An 18,659-nucleotide genomic window follows, 5' to 3' on the forward strand; every position below is an offset into this window, starting at 1 on the left:
AGAAGTTTGATTCCAATGGAGGTGAATCAACTTGCCCCAAAAAATTTTAGTGGCCACCGAGGTGCCACGTGGTAGACTCTGGTTGGGCCACATGGTGGCCTCCAGTTGGTCCATGTCACCAACGCCATCACCCAATGAAAATTCTCCAATGCAACACCATTAGGAACCTAAAAAGTGGCACGATGTCATTAGCCCTTTTTGAAGCCTAGTCATATGCCAATTCAGCAGGCCGAGTCAAAATGCCACGTCAGTAATACAAACTGTTGACTAGGCAGACTTACACAAAAATTTTCTTGTTTCCCAAAATGATGAGAACACGATAAATTTTTCATACAACGTCTATTTGACACACCGTTTATGCTGTTGGAATCATGGCGATAAGAAATATGTAATGGTGTTATCAAAAATGAATTTTGAGACTGTAAAATTTTGAGCCTTTTAGGATCTATCTAGATCATGCCTCTCCACAAAAATTACTTTTGGTCTCCAAAAGTTTTATAGACAGAATTCAGACTCATTACATAAATTCCCCAAACTTTATTTGACTTATCTATAGTCAAAAGAAACACTATGTCGCAAAATAGTGATTTATACATGCATCACTTTACAAAATGCCCAACTGTGGGGAAAAATGACATGTGCTTTACAAAGATATTTACAACATTCAACTAGACAAGTAGTCCACCCATTTCTTACCCAACTAGGTGAATGAACCCTCTACTTGAACTTGTTCTTCTTCTTGAGTCGCTTCATGGATGGTCGCAACTTGCACCACTTTTTCCTTTTTCGCTTCCTCTTCAGGTGCTTGCATGTCTTGCTTTCCTTTCTTAGGATGAAGTTGTGGATCCAATTTGCAGCACTTATCGACCCAATTCCCACTGATATTACAATGGGTGCATAATGTTTTGTGCTTGTTTCTTGATGACATTATATTCGAGCTTAGAAGAGAGCCTTTCTTCCCTGTTTCATTCCCACATTCAAGCAACTCTTTCCTTTGCTCACACTTCTTTACACTATGGTTAGGTGAATGAAAAAAAGTAAATGGATTCATATTCCATAATATTTTATTCAATTGATCATATGGCTCAAAATTAAAGAAACTATTTGATTAAGGATTATAACCTTCCCTTGTTATCCTTTGAACCATGCTTCTTACGCGAGGAATTTGAATGGCAAGAAGAACTTGTCTTAGTCTCTTCTTCAACTTTCTCATCTCTCTTTTGAGATGTCTTGCATTTCATGTCCTCCTTTCTCTTTAGAAACCAATATGGTACCAATTCTGGATGAAAATCCCAACAATTTTCCTCGTCATGTCCTCTCTTATGACAAAAAGAGAATGATACCCAATATCTATCGCTAGAAGACCATTCTCCCTTTCCAACGTAGCCCAAACCTTCATATCAAGGTCTCTCCTTTGCCTCAATTGGATGGATAATTCCCTGGCTGTTCACTCCAAGGCCTCCTACCTTGTAACCCATCTTGGACAAGATATGTGTTCCTATGCCTTTGCTATGCTTCTCAAAGGTTGTAAAAGAGCTTAAATCAACATTTTCATGGAAAGAAACTGCATGTCAACGCTTACAATTTTCCTGATCTTTCAATTGAGGGACAAAGATGATCTTAAACTCTTTCCTAATTCTTGAGGTGTATTATTCTTTAAACTCCTTGGAATTTGGTGCTAATAAAACCTCATCCTCGTCATCATGCAGAAAAAAGGTGGAGATTTGGCCATATTCCTTCTCTGAGGGGCTTTCTACACTAGCCTCTTGTGGGTACTCATCCAACAATTCCTCCTTATTATCTGCGCTAGATGAAGCAGTGGAGGATGCTTCAAGGAAACCTCCTTGTGTCCTTGTTACATATGAGGCATCCTACATTTGAAAAAAAGCACATATACATGTATCCTCTTGACAAGAGCCATAGGTTACATTCTTGCCATGTCCACAAGCTTTCTTAGTATTGGAGGGACTCTTTGTTGCTTTGGTAGTAGAACATTCATGATTTTGTTCCTCCACAACATTCTGCAACATGATGCACATCTTTTGCTTCTCTTCCTCAGCAACTTCAAGAAGTATCTTGAGCTCCATGTTCTCTTGTTGGAGAAATGCAATAATGTCCTCTGAATCTTGGAGAATATCATGCTTTGAGCTCATTCCATGTTGCAATCTGGTCAAATTTGTGCTCTGATATTAAATTGATATTAAAGTGGAAAAGATGAATTTTTCCTCTCTTTCCAAATTCAAATAAGATAAAACTAAGGATCGTGTCAACACTTTACAAGCATGAAAAATGGGCCTTGAAACAACTGATGCAAAAAAAAGAGAAAAACAAAGGATTTGTTAACGGAGTTCACCCCTCCTGGGCTACATCTTCGGGCCTGTCAACATGACTAGACCACTCATATATTCAATATCAATGGAGTACATAAACAAGTGTTGCAATAAATATGTGGCTACTACCCCTCGTGGGTAAATTATGTTCTTTTGGAGAGAACTCTCACAATAACAACAACTCAAAGCATCTTCTATAAAGATGACAAAAATCCAACTAAAATGAGCTAATACAAGCATGTGAACACCTGAATTCCACAGTTAAGTACATACACAAAACTTGATAGTAAAAGAAGTTGAACCTGAGCTAAACCTTGTTGGTTACAACTACTATAGTAGCCTTATGAAATTTAGAATACCCCTACAAGGTCTTCTCCTTGTCTAAATAGCTTCCAAAACTGCTTCCAAACTCTAATTGATCCATACACCTTTAGTCTCAAACCTTCAAAAGGACTCTATAGATGTGCTCTAATCAGAAAACACAGGTTACTAATGGATTCAAAACATAAAAAAATCCCTAAGAAACCTCTTTTTCAGCTCAATTTGGATAAAAAATCCAAAATCTTTTAGCTTCCTGCTCCTCCAGGAATTTAACTGTTAATTGTCCTACAATTCGGCCAAAACTTGGCTCAAGCCCCCAAACGCGTAACTGCCCATTAAACCTGGCACGATTCCCACTAGGTGGGTGAAATTGTAGGACTGATAAGTTGGCCATTAAGGCTCCTGAATTTTCACACACCCTGGTCACATCAGCCTTCATAAGACGTGGGGCTGGCCCCCCTCCATTGGCAGTCAAGTCTGACTAACCTGTTAAGGGATGTCACATGATGATGGTTTAGGAAGATAGTTTGAGCATGGGTGGTTGGGCGGACGATTTGCTAATGGGAAGTTTAGGCATTCACTTGGCACCGGTGTTGGGCGCGGGATCCCCCAAGGGAAGTTTTGGGGCTTAAAGCCCAGATTTTGGCTAAAATTTGTAAATCTGACTCCGAATTTTGTGGGTGCGGAGCGTGAAGTTGTAAATGAGTCATAGGGTTGTCCGCCCTCAATTTTGTAATGTAATGTCAGCTTTAGAGATCTACCCATGGTCCGCGGACCATGGGATTGTATAAATAGACCAAGGCTCTAAATAATAGAGGAAGAAGAGAATATAATCCAATTTAAGAAGGATAGCGAAACATCTAAGTGTAGAGTCGAGTCTTTGGGTTGTAGAGTAGGAGAAGCCTCTGTGACTGAGTGTGTAGAGGCCTAGAATTCCACAACAGAATGCGCAGACCCCTGCAGATGATTGTGTAGGGCGAGTCGAGTCTGTAATTTTTGAAGCAGTAATAAAGAGAAGTTTTTACAGCAATTCTATGTATTTATTTCATGTTTCCTATATCAAATATTTGGGTATAAATTGAATTTTTGTTGTCTATATGGTGCGCGAACATATATAACTGTGTTGATTAAGGTATCTGTTTACGCGAAGTTAACTAAAAATTGTAAGAAGATAAGTAAGATACGCGGTGTAACTTGGGGAAATAGCGCAGATCGCTGCCCTAGCAGCGTGAAAGCATCTCAGCCCCTGGTTAGGGCCACGCAAAAGGTGATCCTAACAAATCGCAAAGGTTAGGATAGTGCGTGAAGTGACCTGCATGAAGGTAGGCACAAATGGACTAAATCGATCCCTCAGACATCTCCATGGTGCGGAAACTTGGTTCTAGCATCCCCCTATACTGCTTTGGGTGAGACTTCAGTCTGCGCACCATGGGTTGATGCCGAAAGGGCCAATAGTGTAGGGATTTTTTTGGCTAATTAACTCTGAACCTGGGTTAGGCCACCTCAAGCCAAAAAAATGGTTCTGTTGTCGGGACCAGAATTTGCATAGAGATGTCTGATGTCGTATCATTGGAATCCAGCTAAGAAGGAAATTGAAGGTTGGTTTCACAGGAGGATTTATGAGTTCGCGACGCAGGTGAATAGGAGCCCGTGACTGAAAAAAGTAGAGTGGTTACATTGCTACCTATACACAAATATCCGCGAAATATTCTTTGTGTCTTTTTCTACTGAGTTGTATGAGTGGATCGTGAAGCTAGCAGATAGCCAAGGAAGGTGGAAACTCGACAATCCTATTGTGTGGACCCCAGTGTTAGTGCAAAGGTTGGAAGCATCAGAGGATAAGATGGCGTGTGCCATTGATCATTGGCTCAATCGGATTATAGGAGGATCTATTACTGAGTTCACAGTTGACACTTTAGTGAGCTACAATGAGGCACATCGACGTTTTCTCAAGGGACCACAAGGTAAGTACGTAAAGTATCTGAATACTTGGATTAAATTGTTATTGTTTGAAAAGAGGGTTATACAATTACCTTGATGTTCGGGGCTACGCGAAGTGGAAAAAATTACAGGAAAGAAGGAAATAAGGGACAGGAACTAGCCCCTTGATTTCACCTCCGCGAGGGGACGAGGAAGAACTCATGAAGGTCTCACCACAAAGTGCAAACCATCTGATAAGGCAAATAATTCCGCGAATACCACCCCCACCCACACCGCCACCAACTTCACCGCCTTCACCTTCATATTCAACCGTACAGCCTCCGCCACCACCACGAGTCAATATCGCAAGCACGATAATGTTGTCTGTGTTCAAGGGATTGGGAAATGAGGATCCAGACCAATTTTGGTTCGTGGTAAGAGCTGTATGGGAAGTGCAGGGAGTTACAGATGACAATATAGAGAAAGCAACACTATTTAGTGCCCTACAAGACCGTGCACTGACTTGGTATATTAAGCACTCCAATGATAATCCATATGCGGGAATCACGGATATCCAAGCAGCGCTAAACAGAGAATTTAGCAGGCCAATGTCTAAAGCGCAATCGATCATTGGATTCAAAGAAATCACGATGCTACTAGGAGAGACTCCTTGAGAGTTGGATCAGAGGTTGAAGTGTATGATTCACAAATCTAATATGAATCTGACAAATGGACAACATCGCAAACAGTTTGTAGCATCGCTAACACCACATTTAAGGAGCGCATTATCGCAGCAAAAGTTAATGACGCAGCCAGAGGCCTTAGAGATCGCGATGAGGCTGCATGAGACCTCGATGCAGGATCTTAACTTGGGAGTTCAATAGATCCACATGCAGTTGAAAAACTTATGCCTTGAGATGCAGAGTCTGAAACAAGAAAAAACAGCTTGACCAGAAGTGCGCGAAGAGGTGCGGTGCGTAAAATGCAAGGGTTAGGGTCATGATAAGGACCACTGCCCAGTGTTCGCAAATTACATCTCAGGAGGAGGACTGATGCCGTTAAGGCCGAAAGCACAAGAAGTACCTAGTGTGGCACCTTCTTTGTGGTGCGTGATTTGTCAAATAGTTGGAAAACATGCTACGGACAACTGTCATTTGTTACAAAAGTATACACAAAATTCACAGCAATTGTTCTATAATTTTTGTAGGTTAGTGGGACACGATGAGCACACTCATAGGAGCTATGAGTTGATGATGGATAAAACTCCCACCTACAGAGTTCAGGCTGAATCATGGCCCCTAGACAAAAATACCGGAGTGACGCGAACAAGATTTCAGGGGCGCGGACGAGGCCGAGGTGGAGGAGGACCTGGAAGAGGTCGCGGACAGTTGATATGCTACAATTGCGGAGGGCCAGGACATTATGCCCGCGATTGTATGAATCTGACGTGGCTTTCATGTTTATATTGCACCTTGTTTGATCATGAGATAGACGATTGTCCTACACTAATAGCTAGGATACGTGACAAAGGAGTGATACCGCCTCCCCCGACTCAAAACCTGCAAATGATGAGGTCTGAGCTACGTGAGGAAGATCCAAATGTGAACATTATGCTCCGAAGTGGAATCGCGATGGGAGATGACAAAGGAAAACAACCTAAAGATAGAACTTAGGTTCGCAAAGCTCTGGCGAAAGAAGCAGAGTGTGATTTGGAGCGCACTTGGGAAACCTTCATGGAAGCTAAGAATAGCTTCGCTAATGTCTCCACTTCAAGAAAAAAACATAGACCAGAGCTGGAGATGGACCCATCAATGCTCACGACATTCCTGGAAACATGCATGAAGTTATTGCATGACAATAAGGATGTAAAGGGATTACAGGAACTCATTAACAGATGCGCTGGGACAACACTTGGAGAACCGCGTGTAGTTCGGAAGATTGGAAAGCATAAGACAAGGATGGGAAGAGAAATGAGGCTAACCGCGCAGATTGGAGAATATGAAATGGACCAAGTAATTCTGGATTTAGGGTCGGATGTGAATGTTCTGCCAAAGCAGAAATGGGAGAGAATGGGGAGACCTATGCTACAATGGTCTCTTATTCAGCTACGAATGGTGAACCAGCATAAGATAATACCCATGGGGCGATTGCAGGGACTCACTGTGGATATTGAGGGAGCGAGCATGCTAGCAGACTTTGAAGTGATAGAGATTGTTGATGACAACAATCCCTATCCCGCACTCTTAGGAATTGATTGGGCCACTGACATGAACGAGGTGATTAATCTGAAGAAGCGCAAGATGATTTTTGAAAAGAAGTCACTATGTGTAGTTATACCTCTGGATCCTACTGAAGGATCGCGCTATACAGAACCAGTGTGCGACTATGAAAGCATGATGATTTGGACTACATCTATAAGATAACAGTGTGAAACCAGGACTGGGTGAATCCCACTGTGAATGGATGGCTTGCATGGGAGCGTGAGAGGTCCTGTACTCCGAATTCAAATGAGGAAACAGAGCACTGATAGAATTGGTTACATGAGGTGACTACGCTAAATTTTAATATGATGCCAAGATATTTGTGCTATGTATTGATAGAAGTAAGAGACCTGCCTACTTATGATGGGTTAAGTGGGGTAGATACCTTCTTGGATAGATTTGAAAGAGAAGTTTCGGAAAAGCAACGCTTCCAGGCCTTGGACTTGGTACTGCGCGCTACGCCCACGAGGTGGTGGGGTACGCACAAAGGGAGCTTTGATGACTAGCGCGAATGTAGAAGGATGATGCGCACATGATTTGGGAAGCCTACGATGCGACAAACAGAAAAGTATGATGGACGGGATGATCCGCGTGCACAGCTAGCCAAGTGGACGAAGGTATATGGAGAAAAGCCACAACCTGAGTGGGTGTACATGTTCTCTCATACCCTAGATGTTATACACATGAATTGGTATATAGAGACGGAGCTCCACCATGGGAAAGGTGAATGGGATGTCCTGCGTGAAGGGTTCATGATGACCTTCAGTTTTGAGGATGGATGGGGGGACAATATTGATGAAGCGTTACAAGTGATAAGAGCAACCATATTTAGGATACCACAAGAGCCTTTAGACCTGAGTCAGCCTGAATGGGCTACTCAACTGATTTGCGCACTAGAATGTTATAATGTAACTACTAAAGAGGAGGATGAGGATCCGAGGAATATTAACATTCCAAAAACAGAAGGCCATCGTGAGGTTCAAGGACCACAGGTTGAGAACCCTGACATAACCGTGCCGATAAAAACGAAGTAGTTGAACATTGGTACAGAGGTCAAACCTAAGTTTGCAAAGCTCGGTGAAAATGGGGATGACGCGATGGTGGATAAGGTTGCTGAGTTACGCCGCGAGTACCAGGACTTATTCCCAACCAAGTTTACAGAGTTAAAGGGAATCATCGGGGATTTAGGAATGATGAGGATCACATTAAAGCCCGACACAAAGCTAGTTAAGCAGAGGCCTTACCACTTAAATATGAAATACAAGGAGAAGGTCTGCGTAGAACTAGACAAAATGCTCATAGCACGAATCATTGAGCCAGTGGAAGAATCAGATTGGGTAAGTCCAATGGTGGTGCAGGAAAGGAAGCAGAAGGACGAGATAAGAATATGTGTGGATCTCAGAAAATTAAATGACGCTTGTGTGCATGATCCATTTCCAACTCCATTCACAGATGAGGTGTTAGACAATGTCTGTGGGTAGGAAGCATATTATTTCAATGATGGGTTCTCAGGGTAGCACCAGATCAAAATCGTGCCGGAGGATAGGAGAAAGACAACATTTGCGACTGAGTGGGGTTGCTTTTAATACACTGTCATGCTGTTTGGGTTGAAGAACGCGCCGACCATCTTTTCGTGTGTGGTTGTTGTATCATTCAAGGAATATATTCATAAGTTCTTGGAGGTTTATTTCGATGATTGTACTGTATTTGGGTTGGTTAAGCGCCATGTAGCGAGCTTACACTTGATGCTTGATACCTGCCAAAGATACCAAATTGCGCTTAACCTAAAGAAGTGTGTGTTTCTTGTTCCTTTTGGGACATGTGGTTTGTAGACAGGGATTGATGGTAGATCCCATGATGATTGCGGTGATTCTGAATTTAGAAGCGCCTCGAAACAGTTGCGCGCTACTCTAGGACATACGAGGTACTACAGAAAGTTTAGCAAAATTTATGCCCAAATCACCATGCCGATGGAGAAACTGTTGAAGAAGGATGTTACATTCTGCTGGAAAGATGACTATAAGAAAAGCCTGGATATATTGAAGGAAAAGATGGTCACTGCACCGATTCTTGCCTTCCCAAACTGGAACAAATGGTTTCAAGTCCATGTTGACGCATCGTGTATAGCGCTAGGATAGATACTAACATAGGATGGTGGAGAGGGCTTGGATCACCCTATCGCGTTCGCGAGTCACAGATTGTCTAAAGTAGAAAAGAACTATTCCACCACTGAACGTGAGGGACTGGCTATGGTGTATGCGCTCTAGAAGTATCGACACTACTTGTTAGGAGGTCACTTTAAGATGTATACAGATCATTCCATGCTGAAGTACTTGGTCAATAAGCTTGTGTTGGGGGGGCACATATGCAAATGGCTTTTATTGTTCCAAGAATATGACTTTGAAGTTGTTGTGAAACCTGGACGATTGAATGCGGGACCAGATCACCTGTCGCGCATTGAGACAGGAGAGGAACCTACTAGTATGGAGGAAGGATTACCCAACACGTAGCTCTTTGCTGTGCGCATAGCAGATGGACATTTTGAAGATATAAGTCACTTTCTCACGACTGGAACTATGCCAAAAGGATACTCCATCCAACAGAAGAAGGAACTAGTGGTGCGCATGGCAGATTTCTTTGTCATTGCGGGGCACCTATATAAGATGGGGAATGATGAGATACTGTGAAGGTATGTACCTAAATTTGAACAAAGAAATATCCTCATTGATGCTCATGGGACACTGCGGGAGGATATTATGTAGGGAGAGGGACCGCGCAAAATATTCTCCGTGCAGGGTTATGGTGGTCGACCCTTTATTAGGATTCAAAAGCACATTGTAAGGCCTGTGATGTATGTCAAAGAACAAGTAAACCATTGCAAAGGGACAAGATGGCTTTGAACCCACAAATGAGGTTTCAACCCTTTGAAAAGTGGGCGATCGACTTTGTAGGACCTATCAAACCTCAAGGGAAGACGGATGCGAGATATATTATCACTGCAACAAAGTACCTGACTTGTTGGGCAGAAGGGCAACCAGTAAAAGGTCGCACGGTCATGAAAGTCGTGAAATTTCTGTTTTAACATGTCTTGATGTGATTCGAATGTTCGAAGATCTCAATGAGCGATCACGATACGCATTCCCTGAACGAGACGATCAACACGCTGACGGGAAAATTTCTGGTGTATCATCAGAAAAGCACACCGTATCACCCACAGGCTAATGGGACAGTACAAGAATTTAACAAATTACTGGAGACTACGATGAACAAAGTATGCAATGCGCAACGAAGTGATTGGGACCTACGCATACCCGTAGTATTATGGGCTTATCAGACGACATGCAAGAAGTTGACGGGATAGACGCCTTTTAGGCTTGTCTATGGTGTGGAGCTTGTAATGCCGATGGAATACATTGTTCCTAATCTGAGCATAGTAGTGCTCACAGGTATGATGGACCACGAAGTCCTGGAGGAGAGTATCGCGTAGTTGGAGGAACTCAAGGAAGAATGATTTTTGGTTGTCTTTCACAAACAGGTACAAAAGAAACACAAAAAGGCCTGACACGATCGACATATTAAGTTGCGCACCTTCAAGGTGAACGATTTGGTGTTACTATATGATAGTAAGTTTGATAAATTCTCGGGAAAGCTCAGAATGCATTGGTTGTGACCATATTTTATTCAGGAGGTCGTAAATGGAGGCACGATGCAATTGGTAAAGTTAAATGGAGAACCTTTCCCAGGAAAAGTGAATGGCAGTCAGTTGAAGCCATACATGGGTGGCCCGACTATCTGACTAACTGACATCAGCATTATCTTAGTGCTCCAAGCAGTTGAAAGGATAGGCGGGACTATAAACAGGTTCAAGGAAGTAGTTCAGCGACAACAGTCTCTGAAAAATGCATCTAGGAAGTGCAACAAGCAGCTGCTGAGTGTGTTGTTGATCTTGCAGCAGTCCAAGTAGAGTTGGGAGGTCTCCGCAAGAAGATCTACGTGCCAACAGAGTGACTCAAGGGCGAGTCACAATGTTTTTTCTGGGGGCCTGATGGGTGGTGGGCTCCAGTATTGTAGCAATAATGCTACAACTCCTGGAGCTTCCTGTCTCTTAATTTTATCAACCCGGTAGTTCGTACAAACTTGGAAGCGACGGTGCTGTATGCACAAGTACTAGCTCTTGTCGCAGCTGTCACTTGGTCAGCTGGCACAAGTCCGCTAGGGCTCAAGCCAACTTATATAGGCTCACAGAAGAAGCTTTATGAATGATGGACGAAAGCTAACTCAAAGGAGACTAGTCTAATTGCAGAAGGAAACCGAAAACCAATAAAGCATGGACACCCTAGTAAACCCTAATTTGACTAGCTAGACCCTAACTATGCAAAACTGTGAATGAAACAACTACCAACAATGACATTACTTGCAGTGAACTGAAATACATGCATCTAAGCTACTTGCATCTGAAAAGACATGTTTTTGTATTTTTTCATTAAGTGGTTGGATTTATTGTGATGATGCTTTTGATTAGGATTTGGTTGTGCAGGAGCGGTTGGAATGGAAGGAAAGCCTGGGCAAGGTCAGGATGGCCAGGGGAGGTCCCAGAGGGTCTCCAGCATCAGTCCACAGAAGCCTACCACGTTCGGATGCTCAGAAACCGAGTTTGCAGGTTTCTACAGGAAGTCTGCAGGAGATCCTACAGGAAACTCAGGGGTTTCTACAAGAAGTCTGTGAAATTCTACAGGATGTTTGGCCGTGGAGGTTTTGGGAGATGGTGAAGTGTTGGAGTGGTGTGGGATGGTAGGTGAGATGGAGATGGAGCTGGTGATGGCTCAAGAGCAGAAAGATCAGAGGGAGGAAGAGTGCATGCATAGGTTTGTTGATTGGGAGGATGGGATCAACGAAAGTGTAAGTAAATGGATCTAAGTGAATAATGGATGAGTTGGAGGGTAAATGAGCTAGACAGAGGCCGAGTAGGGCTTGAGGAGAGATCACGAAGAAGAAGAAGAAAGTGGAGTGATAAGGAGCAGCGTAAATGAAACAAATGACTTATGCACCAAAACGAGAAATTCATTAACCTATGATAACTGTGCCATGAAACCTATGAACAACAATGGAGAACCAAGAAATGAAACTTATGCGTGGAAGTGGAATGTAGAAGTATGCTTCAATGTCAATAATGCATGGATGGATCTTCAACAAAAATGTCTATGTTTCAGCTTGCATGGAAGTGAGAAGAACTGCGTTTCTTTTTGGTGGTTGGTTATGGACTGCACCCCAATCCCTAACAGATATGGCAGTGAGCCTTTACAACCTTTTTGCTGGAGCTCCAATAATTTATAACTATCCTCCTATCGAATCTAAGCAACTGAAACAAATTCACCATAAACTAATCCTATCTAAGCTCATGAAAAAGGCTAAATTAACAAACTGTAAACTCGAATTGCAAGTTAAAGTAAAAACTCAAAGTGCTGGAACGAAATGCAACAACATTACAACACCGAGGAGATCTATTGCTCTCAGGTTGGGCCCTAACCTGAGAGCTATAGCTCCCTTAGAAACTCAAAATGAGATCAAAATCTGCCTGCCTTTATTCATAAACGAAAATCTGATGACATGCCAAAATGGCTTACAAAAGGAACAAAAACCGAGTTGTAGCTCGTACTTCCAAATTACAAGAGTAATGCCAAGGTTCAAAAAGCTTCTATCCAAGGCTACGGCCTCAGTATTTATGCAAAATGATCATCCAACAGGTGTCCTTGATTTTAGGAGCTCGGCTGTCCAACTGAAGCTTAAACTGATGATCCTGTAGGACAGTCATAACTGCTGTTCCTGTAGAACAGTTATAACTGTTGTTCCTATAGAACAGCTGGCTGCTTCTAGGCTCGGTGGGGAGATGGATTGGAGCTCGGAGCTATGGTGGGAATCACGAGGAAGGTCCCCAAGACTGTGGACATCCTCTCCTAAAAACCAGCAGTGCCACCTCATTGTCTCTTTGTCTCCTTTTTCGTGATCTTTTCTCCCTTTTAATGCCAAAAACGTGAAATCATCATGAATTAGTCACGTGGATAGAATGCCTACCCTTATTCCTACAAAAAACACGAATAAACCAAGAAATGAATGCATAAGCAATAAAAAATGAATGGTTTGAGGAGAGCAAGTAGGCCAAATGAGCCCAAATTGTACCAAAAATTGGGGCTCATCATCACCCCCCAGCTAAACTATTTACTCATCCTTGAGCAACTTTGCCCTGGCTCCTCGTCTTTGGCCGAGAACTAGAGCCTGGAGCATGCTTTTCCTTCCCTATTTTTGGTGGTCCTTCCTTCTCTACCAAGGGTGGTGCTTCTTCCTTTCCCGTTTTTGGCGGCCCTGCCTTTGCCGCCTCTGGAGGTGGCGCAGGTGATGCTTCTTCCCATTTTCCTATTTCCTTGAGCCGGGCTTCGGAAGGCGACTGGCCTATTTTTCGTGTCCAGGAAGTTATTTTTGGGCTCCCCTTTTCGGGGTGGCTGATGTTTTAGAGGGGGTTCTTGCACTGGGTGAAGTAGGGACATCCCCTGAAATGGTTTGGCTGCTGGGTGGAGGCTGTGGCTTGCCCGTGGTCATCCTCTTGCTTCTCCTGGCTTCAGATGGTAGAGGGGTCTCCCTCTCCCTTTTCTCCTTCGGTTTTGGAGGTGTATTGAGGGCAGCCAGCGCCGCTGCTGCCTCCTTTTCGAGAATGCCAGCCTTCTCTTTCTTGCGTTTTGCTCTCTCAGAGCTCCTTGTAGAGGGCCCCTCCTTTTCAGATTTCGGGCTTCCTGTGGAAGACCCTGCTTTGCCAACTTCCGAGCCTCGTGTAGAAGATTCTTTCTTTCCCGCTTTTGGGCTTCCTATAGAAGGCCCTCTCTCTGTCTTCAGACTTTCTGTAGGAGGTTGTTTCTCAATGACTTTCGGGCTTCTTGTAGAAGCCCATTTTTCCAATTTCGGGCTTCCTGTAGAAGCCCTTTTCTCTGCCTTCGGGCTTCCTGTAGAAGCCTGTTTTTGCAATTTCGGGCTTCCTGTAGAAGTTTGTCTCCGTTTTTGGGCTTCCTGTAGAAGCCTGTTCTCCAATAGTTTTCGAGCTTCCTGTAGAAGCCTTGGTCTTTGCTTTTGGGCTTCCTGTAGAAGCCTGCTTCTCGATGATCTTCGGGCTTCCTGTAGAAGCCTTTGTTTTTTTTTTTGGGCTTCCTGTAGAAGCCTGTTTTTCAATGATTTTCGGGCTTCCTGTAGAAGCCTGAGTTTGTGTTTTTGGGCTTCTTGTAGAAGCCTGTTTTTGCTTTTCTGTAGGCACAGGTGTCTCCACTTCCGCTTGCTTTCCTGCCTGAGTTTTGCTTTTTGCTTTGGGTGCAGGTGCTGTTGAGGTACTTGGGCTGACATGGACCACCTCTGCTTTGTCCATTCTGCTCTTCATCCTCTTTTCCCTTGCTGACAGGATAGGTGTGCCACCCTTTTCTTTGTCCTCATTTCCCTCATGCTCCTTCCTCTGTTCTTCCTTCTATACTGTTGTCGGGGTCTCTTGGCCTTCTTCCCCCTGTTCCTCAACCACTGCTTCGTGTTCCTCACTGCTGGAGGAACCCGTTTCTTCGATCAACATTTTAATGTCCCCATCTTTTGTTAAATTCCGGAAGGATTCCCATGAGAGGGGGACCTTATATGAGTGCAATGCATGTTCCACAAGAAGCTTGATCAACCCATGATGGGCTATCTGATCTGGTATACCCTCTTTCAGCTTTGTAGCACACTCCATTAGAGACTGCAGGAGGTAATAGGGGATGCTCAGTTTTTGTTCTACAGGAAGGTCAATTCGGTGCCTCAACTCAGTGAGCAGCCGAAAGTGATATGCATACACGATGATCAAATGACCTTCACAAGTAATATATTTCATGATTTGCAAACTGACTTAATTCCAAGGTGGCAACAAGCTTGTTCTTCGCACCCCGTTTGTGTCCTCCGAGAACTCTTCCTCAGGTGGAAAGAATTCTTTCTTTGCCTACTGACTCAACTTTCTCTCCTCTTTATCCCACGGCAGACCCATAGGAAGTTCTGTGATCCGACTGATATGTTCTGGGGTGAGCTTGAGGCTTAGACCTCTGAATTTTACCGTGGCCAGTGTCTGAGATTTAGGCTTCAGGGCCTGCAAGAATTCTTCGGCCACTTCATCATCGTAACCCTGCAGCTTATCACAAAAAGGCATACATTGTGCTCTGGCGAAGAGCTCTACCACTTCCGGGTTTCTCCTTAGTTTAGTTGAATCAGTGGGTTACCGTCTTATAAACCCACCCGGCATGATGAACACGGTCGTTTTGAGTAAAGGTGGCAAATGCAAAAGAGATTTGGTCTATTAAGACAGAGCATGCACATAAAAAAAATTCAACACAGTCTACTTATACCGACATCCTGTAGAACGGTAGCATAGGCACAACAAACAACAATTCCACCAATATCTTGATGGCCCGACTGTGGACGATGGTCTTGCCACTTCTACTAACCAGTTACATGAAGAGTTCAGGGTTACCTCTTTAATTGGCCACCTTTTTCCGTGAGGCACCCTCTTTCCTGTAGATGACTGTGTTCCTGTAGACTGCGTTCCTCTAGACTGCGTTCCTGTAGACTGCGCTCCTGTAGAACTGCGTTCCTGTAGAACTGCGTTCCTGTAGAAGCAGTGCGCAATTCTCGGGGAGGACTGTAGTTGGCCTGCGCTCGAGGTGTGCTTTACCGGTGTTCTGGTAGCCAACAGCTTGGCGTATCAAAGTGCAGAGGAGATCATAATAGCCACCCGAGTTTGAAGTGTTGGATTATAAATGCATGTGCATGATCTAGCCGATTAGATTTTGAATCGGCGCAATCCATGGCGCGGGGGATGAGCTGTCCTCGCCGGACCGTTGGGCGACGTCATCCATCATTCGCCTGCGTATTCACTTGCTACCACATTCATTCCCACAGATTTGCCGCCGCCTTTTCCAGTTAAACTCATGTTTCTGACGAGAGTGTTCTCACGTGCGTGCAGTTCATTCTCTCTGTCGTGGCCGCCACCCAAACATCCAATTACACTTTAACTAGCCGACGTGGCCAGTCGACTGGCCATACAGCCGCTCAACCATTCAATTTTACGCTTTGCAAACAATTTCAATGTAAGATTCATGCGATTTGATGGAAGGAAGGGTTGAGACACTTACCTGCGTGGCTGCACACGATTTTTCCAGTTCTTGGACGATGGTGAGTGGATCTACCTGCTGCATGCGACTTACACAAACCCGGAGGTTTGTGGTTACAGGATGCCGACGATGGAGCGGATGTTTTGCTTGCATGCGCCCGCGTTTCATTTCAGATGGCGGTGTTGTGAATGGTATTCTCTCGAGCAGGTTGAACTGTTACCGGATTCCCGCGAGGTGTCTCGTAACATTCCTTTCTCCTTGGGAGCATGCTGCACGACAGAGGTTCTGGCGTTTCAATCACATTCCCAGAGCTCTTTGATGCCTGCGGTATGAGATCCAGCATTTGTTTAGCTTTGAAACTGGCTTTTCCCGCGAGAACTCATCGATCTTCTTTGTTGGTGCAGGGAACTTGGCCGCATGTCGACAAGGATGGTGGAGCAAGGTGACAACAACGTGCAAGGGTGCCAACAGAGGCTTGTATGCATCCAAACCACTCCATAGTCGCGAAATCTCTTTTTAAGATGAATTCTGGCCGTCCAAAACTCCTACAGGAAGTTTCCTGTAGAACACAGAGCTTCCTGTAGAAAGTTCGGCCTTCCTGTAGAAAGTCTGTACTTTCCTGTAGAAAATCTGCGCCTTCCTGTAGAAAGTCTGTACTTTCCTGTAGAAAATCCGCGCCTTCCTGTAGAAAGACTGCATCTTCCTGTAGAAAGACATCATATTCCTGTAGAAGATTCAAACCATGATAAAATTGGACATACCTTGAAAAAACATGGGTACTCTTGGAGGAGGTGCTGGTGAGGTTCCTTGATAGCATGATAAGGACCCTTGGCTGTGAGTTGAAGGGCTTCCTCCTCTTCATAGAGCATCTGCAACCTGCATGCAATTTTACCATATTTTGCTTATTGTTTTTTTTTTCTCTTTTTGCTTTTTTTTTTTGAAAGATAACAGGGGCGCCTCAAAGAGGTTTTCACCCGTGCCATCTGCCCTGAGCGCCTCAGAGAGGTTTTCACTCAAGGATCTTTTCGCCTTTTCTTCCTTTTTTTTTTATTTGAAAGACAATAGGGGCCCCTCAATGAGGTTTTCACCCCTACTACCTGCCTTGGGCGCCTCAGAGAGGTTTTCACCCAAGGATATTTATTTATTTTTCTTTTTTTTTCTGTTTTGTTTTTTTTTCTTTTTTTTCTTTTTTTTTTTCAGATATTTTTCTTCAGGGTATGCCAGAGGCAGAGGCAGAACCCTTCTCTATGACCAATACAGATTTCTCTATAGTCTTGATGAACTCTTGTCTTGAGATAGGTCTCCTGTAGATCTTCAAACGATGCCCATTGACAAGCATGGGAATGGCTTCCTCATCAATGGTTCGAATGAGGACAGATCCATTGTCATAGCATTTCTCCACTGTATATGGTCCTAGCCATCTGGTTCTCAGCTTCCCCTTGGAATCTTTGTATCTGGAGTCATACAACAAAGCCCAATCTCCCGGCTGGAATTGCTTGTCATGGAGATGTTGGTCATGCCACACCTTTCTCTGAAGTTGAACCACTTCTGAGTGAAGGAGGGCCTGCATTCGGTGCTCATCCAGGCCATTCAGCTGCAGCAGCCTTTCTTGTTGTGCATGGCTGAGATCTAGATCCAGCTGAGCTGCCATCCTCAAAGTGTTGTATTCAAACTCAATGGACAACAAAGCTCTCTTCCCATAGACCAGCTCATACGGTCTGAAGCCGGTGGTGGTCTTCCAAGTGGTGTTGTAAGCCCATGTGGCTTCAACCAGGCGATCTGCCCAGCCCTTTCTGCTGTTGCTCACCACTTTAGTCAAGATCCCCTCTAATGCTCTATTGGTGACTTCCACCTGCCCATTTGCTTGAGGGTGATAAGGGGTGGAAGTCCTATGCTTGATCTTGTGATGAGCTAGGAGATCTTCAACCAGGTTGGAGGTGAACAGGCTCCCTTGATTGGTGACCAGCTCTCTTGGATAGCCAAAATTATAGAAGATGTTCTCTCTTAGGAACTCGGCCACCTTTTCTTCTGTTGCTGCTTTGATTGCTTTGGTCTCGGCCCACTTTGTCAAATAGTCAGTACACACAATGATGTAAGTCCTTTGCCTCGAAGAGGGGTTGATTGGGCCCACAAAGTCCATGCCTCACTTCTCAAATGGCTCAAGAGTCACTTGAGGTTGGAGAGGCATCTCATCCCTTCGGGTCAGTTTCCCCATTCTTTGGCATTGGTCACACTGACTGACATATCTTCTGACATCTTGATGAAGTGTGGGCCAATAGTAGCCTGCCTGCAGGATCTTGAAGGCAGTTCTCTTTGCTGCAAAATGCCCTCCACAAGGCCCATCATGACAAGTGAGGAGGATATCAAAGACTTCCTCCTCCCTTACACAACGCCTTAAGATCTGATCGGGGCCAAGCTTGAACATATTGCCCCCGATCCAAGTGAATGAGGCACTTTTTCTGATGATTCTGCTCTTCTCTCTGGAAGATAGGTGTGGAGGGAACTGTGCTGAAACATGATAGATTGCTATATCAGCAAACCATGGAGAGAGTACTGAAATAGCAAACAGATGTTCATCAGGCATCTGGTCGTCCACTGTTCCATCCTCATCTGCAGACAAATCCAATCTAGATAAAAAGTCAGCAACTACATTTTCTCTACCTGGT

Source organism: Pinus tabuliformis, chromosome J (assembly GCF_031772625.1).
Source record: "Pinus tabuliformis cultivar Carrire ecotype Pingquan chromosome J, CPIR1, whole genome shotgun sequence".
Lineage (NCBI taxonomy): Eukaryota > Viridiplantae > Streptophyta > Pinopsida > Pinales > Pinaceae > Pinus > Pinus tabuliformis.